Raw genomic sequence first — 5,391 nt, 5'->3', positions numbered from 1 at the left:
CCTTGGAAAAGTTCCAGGATTTTCTTCAGTGAGCGATCTTGGGACTCCCTCTGATCTTGTCCTGAAACCTAAGGCAGAGAATGAAATGTTAAAGCCCACCAAGAATTCCAAAACTACACCTTGACCAATTTTTTCATCTGACTACTTTAATAAACATTTTTGAAAGACATAAAAAACTCTAAAAATGAATTAAAATAAATTTTAAAAAGGATAAAAGCAACATCATAGATCACCTTTCCTACATAATGATGATGATGTTAGCTAAGGTTTGTAAGAAGTTTTTACATACTTCTCTTTATTCAGCAAAATTAATGATAAAATGCCCCAAATGTGAGTAAACCGAGAAAGAGAAAGAAGTCTAAGAACATGCAAATATGAACAATTCATCATTTAGAATGCCATTGAGGAACTTTTTTAGGTCACCTCTTAGGAATTCTAAAAATAAATGTAGTAAAAATATTGTCCTATTATGTGACGTGTAGTCCACAGTTGCTTGGCTTCCTTCACCCATCAGAGAAATATTTGAGTCATCATGAGTGTCGCAACCAATATGACTCATGAATAAAAGAGCAGACCTGCAGCTTTAGAAGCAGCTCAGACACTCTGCTCTGAGTTGCCTTGGCCTCTTCCACTCCATCCCAGAGAGCAGCAACATTTAATTTCTGTGGTACACCCTTTCCTTCCATTTCTAGACAGAAGAAGCCTGGAGTTAGTCAAGGAATAGCTAGCTTCTGCTAGCCAGCTCATCTTGAGATCAGGTAATTATTAACAACTGAGGGTGATTTCCCACCCTGTAACTTCATTTTTTTTTAAAACACTCCTTCAAATTTTCTTCTTTCTTATAGGAAAAAACTAAAAGTATCTTTCAAGTTGCCATCAATTAGTGACATGATTGATGAAACAGTATATATGTATGTTGTATCTGGAAGAGCCCTTTTGTGGAGTCTATGTACAATTGTGATGCAGATGGGTGTGTGAAGGAAGCACTCCAGCTCTGTCTTTACCCAAAATATTGACTATTATATTCATTATAACCAAGATTCTGTTTATGGTTACAGAATATACTATATTCATAAATATCTTTCACTTTTAATTGTTTATACTGACAGAGTTCATTTGGCAGCAGCTAGGTATTTCACAATTAATGAGAAAATGAATGCAAAAAAAAAAATTAACCTTGGGATAGCATGAGGCACCCAGGTCATTGACTCACTGAAATAACATGTAGTATGGAAACGATTGGACAATAACAACAATGTAACATGGGTCAGAGTTTTTGCTGAAGATCTGACTTTTCTACTGGTAGAACACACAAATTGACTTTCGGATGTCAAACTGGGCCCAGGAGGATGGCCAAAAACAAGAGGAAAAGGGGAAAACTAAAGAAAACTAGGGGTCAGAAATGCTTTCCAGAATGTAGAGGGTGATGAGTATGCTAGTGGACATTGGGGCCTTGAAAATGAGATGAGAGCAATAAACTTGCCTCAGCTTTTTACTGCTCATTTTATTGTAGCCTCTCTAACCTTCATCAGCAGTTGTTCCACAGAGCTGGAAGATGCCAAGTCACATGCCTTTCACACGTGAAACCTTGGTTAGGGTGAGAATTGTTTGCCATTTTACTGACCAAATGATGCAGGGTTGGGGAGAGTTAAGTTTCTTTCTAAAGTCTTGTGGGTTTAGTTTCCAAATCATTTGAACATTCCATAGAACCCTATGATTTATGGAAGAGGTAGTTTTTGTCTCTACTATATTTGCTTTCTGATATTTTCATGAACATTTAGAAAAGTTTAGAGAAGCTATCAGAAAAAAATATCATGGAGTTGTACAAACAACTTTAAATTGGCTAGTAGGAAAGGTACATACTGAAATTATATTTAAACCTTTATTTGAGTTTTTTAAATTGTCTTTTACTTGTCAAACAAACCTTGGGGTCTATGGAGATTAATATCTATCATTCTCTCACATGTTTCAAATAAGTGAAAGAGGGAATATAAAAAAGAAACCTAACTTGGAAGCTTCCTCGCCATGCTGAAGTTGTCATGAATTCAGGTGCCTTTTTCCAGTTCAAGGATGTTTGTAGTAGAAAGCAAAAAGCTCTTAATGTTGGAAGACAGTCTTTGGTATATCCGCCTAACATTAGTTTTCCTTCATATCCAAAGATTTATCAGAAACCTGAAACCATGGTAGTTGAGACATCCAAAATGTATAATCTTGTATTGTTTGGAATTTTTATTCAGAGATTCTACTTGAATTTTTAAAAAAAAAATCACCATTTTCCTTGATAGTTCCTTAAAATACAAATATGAGCTTGAAGATGGCCATTTTTTCCATGAAGAGGACACTAACTTACAGTGTGACTGTGGGCAAGTCACTTAATTTCTCCAGGCCTCTTCTATAAAATGAAGGGTTTAGATTAAGTGATATCAAAGGTCCTTTCCATCTCTAAAATTCTAGAATTCTATGATTTGAAATCTTCCTTGATCATCCCAATGATAGTGATCTTTCCCTCCACTTTGTACTTCTTTTAAAAGATTACGTCATTCCTCTTAATATAGATATATGCATGTCTGGTCCTCCCTACTAGACTGTAACATCCCTGAGGGCAGAGTCTGGTTGTTTTGTTTTGTTTTTTTTTGGCGGCGGTTGTTCAACTTTGTATCTCTCATGGAAAATAAGTGGCACAGTGGATAAAGTGCAGGGCCTAAGATTAAGAAGACCTTAGTCCAAATCTAGCCTCAAGTACTTACTAGCTGTGTGGCCCTGGGCAAGTCATTTAACCCTGTTTGCCTCAGTTTCCTCATCTGTAAAATGACCTGGAGAAGGAAATGGGAAGAAACTCCAGTAACTTTGTCAAGAAAACCCCAAATGGGATAAGGAAAAATCAGACACGACTGAAACACCTGAACAACTTTGCCTTTGCCCGCAGTGGACACTTAATGAACATTTGTTTCATGAATGAATGGATAGATGGATGGATAGATGATAAATTAAGTAATAAACAGCCATAAAATTGTGTCAAAGCAAATCTATGAGAATATTGGTAATTGTAATTACAGGATATTAATGTCAATTACAGTGAAAAGGGAAAGGAGCTAGAAGAGTTGAGTCTGGTAGGCACATGGTCATAAAGATACTTGAGGAATCTATAATATGGGAGAAACTGCTACCCAGCTCCTTCCACTTTTAGAAAGCTCTAATTCATGATGTGAAACAGTTAGGTAATTTAAAGTTTATTGTGATCAGCTAAAAGGATCTTTTTTTTAGGCAATTCAGTCTCTTTTCTCCAGATTATTTGTAAGGTACATTGTCTTCCTCAGGTCCTTTTCATAAGGATCAGTTGATGATGAAAAGGGCAGAAAACAGTTTTTTTGTGTGTGTATGTGTAAAGGAAGAGATTTATACTAATGTCAAAGGATACAATATATTGCCTCAGTTATGGATGACCATTTGGATACCTATTATAAGTAGAAAAAGAAGTTTACTTGCTGCTAATTTATGTGCGCATTAAATTTTTTCTTGTTCTGTTCCCCCAGACCACCATCATCCCTTTCTAGTCAATATAGTAAGTTTATAAGAAGCCAGTATAAAGTAACAATGGCAGGAAGTAACATTACAAAAGGGAACCTGGAAGTCAATCCCATTAAATTCTACAGTCCAGAGTTGTGGATAAACAGGCCTGGATGGGGTAGAGATGGCACTCACATCAACAAGATTACTGATCTATTGGGGTAGGTCATTCAAAGACTTCTCCAGAGAAGCAAGAGAAAGTAAAAAAAATAGAGACAAATGCCTTCTGATGTTGTCATTTGAGAGAAAATGTCACAAAATAATAAAATCACATTATGCATTCAATTCTACTCAATATTTATTAAATTCTTATTCTGTGATGGAACAAAATTCAGAGGATATTTCAGAATAGGCAAAAGGGAACAAGGAAACACAAATAAAATATTTTGGATTTTTTAGAAGGTTTGTTTCTTAGGGGCTAGTTAGCAAGAAACACTCTCTTCGAAATATAGTCACATATATAATAACCATTTCTTGCTCAATATTCCACACTGGGTGTCATCTGGTGGACAGTTTAGCTACTGATTCAACTCAGAGAAGTTTATTTGATCAGATAAGCTGGTATCAGTAAACTGAGGTTGTCTAAATTCTTGCCAGTGTGATTTGATGCTTCTCAAAGGAATTTTGTACTAGGGAAATGCCCTCTTTGTAAGTTTGAAGTTAGTAATATAAAAATCAAAGCTAGGAGGACTTAAGTGCAGAGTTCCTTCATTCTTAGTCTCTTCAGGAGGAGACAATGAGAAAGCAGGAGCAGTTTTTCATTTTCTTTTTATTTAATACATAAAAACAAAGGCAGCAAGTCAGTAGCAAGAAGTAAGAGCAAAGAATGATTTTGAGATCAAATCAAGATAGGGAACCACAGAAGAGACGGTTAAAATAAGCAGAAGTAGATATGAACAGCCATAGATGCTGACAACTAATCAGCGTCACACATTCTGTAAGGCAAATGAAGGGGCGAAATTGCCTTTCTCGGGGTTTTTCACGTTCTTAACAAGTGGCCCAGCACTACATATAGTGAGGCTACAAATCTTTACAGCCTTGATTCAATGTTTCCATTCTCCCTAGTCTCCTGGCATCATTTTCCTCTCTCTGCTGTGTGTCTTTCTCTTCTGTAACATTCTAGCTTTGTGGCAATGAACGAGTCGCTCTTCATCTTTTTTGTGACTCGGTAGTCATCTGTAGAATAGGAATTACAGTCCCTTCATTGCCTACATTAATTCAATTCAATTCTGTGATATTTATCAAGCATGAGCTATATGTAATCTAGGTGTCAGCTCATCCTTCCAAACATGAAGCCCAAGAATAATTTTCTGTTTTTAATTAAATTTTACTGTTTTTAATGAACTATTATTTTCTCCAGTTCTTTTTTATCCTTGTAATGAACATACACAGTCAAGCAAAACAAAGACCAAGATATAATTCTCTATGTGCCTCTCAAAAACTATCCCTGTCTCATTCCCCATTTGGGGAAAAAAAAATACTAGGAGGGTCCATAGCTGGCTTGTTTTTCTTTTTTCCAAAAGGACCTCTAAGATTCCCTGCAAGCATCCAGGCTAACAAGAGCATCAAGCATAGAAAAAGGTTTGTTTCTACAACAAAAAATAAAGTATTTTTATCTTAGCCCAAAGAGAGATTAAAAAAAAAATCTGTGCTTTCTCACAGAGACCTATTTTATACTACTAACTTAAATGTACCTCTTTGTATAGACTGGGGTCACTAGAGTGTCAATTTTCCCTGCTCCTGTACCTGTAAAATTTATATATCTCACAATAACAGTAAAGAAGAACTCTCTCTCTCTCTCTCTCTCTCTCTCTCTCTCTCTCT

General features: G+C 35.9%; 1 protein-coding gene across 2 annotated transcripts in view; it reads left to right on the top strand.

The window, feature by feature from the left end:
- The first annotated feature begins 599 nt into the window (after positions 1 to 599).
- Positions 600 to 5,391, top strand: part of DHRS9 (dehydrogenase/reductase 9) — a 32,382-nt gene continuing 27,590 nt past the window's right edge. For both annotated transcript variants that reach the window (XM_027866008.1, XM_027866009.1), the window contains exon 1: positions 600 to 758. The gene's annotated coding sequence lies outside the window, so the exon portion shown is untranslated. The remainder of the gene's footprint in view (positions 759 to 5,391) is intronic.

Source organism: Vombatus ursinus, unplaced genomic scaffold (genome assembly GCF_900497805.2).
Source record: "Vombatus ursinus unplaced genomic scaffold, bare-nosed wombat genome assembly UNPS02014779.1, whole genome shotgun sequence".
Lineage (NCBI taxonomy): Eukaryota > Metazoa > Chordata > Mammalia > Diprotodontia > Vombatidae > Vombatus > Vombatus ursinus.
This window is presented reverse-complemented; position numbering and strand designations above follow the sequence as displayed.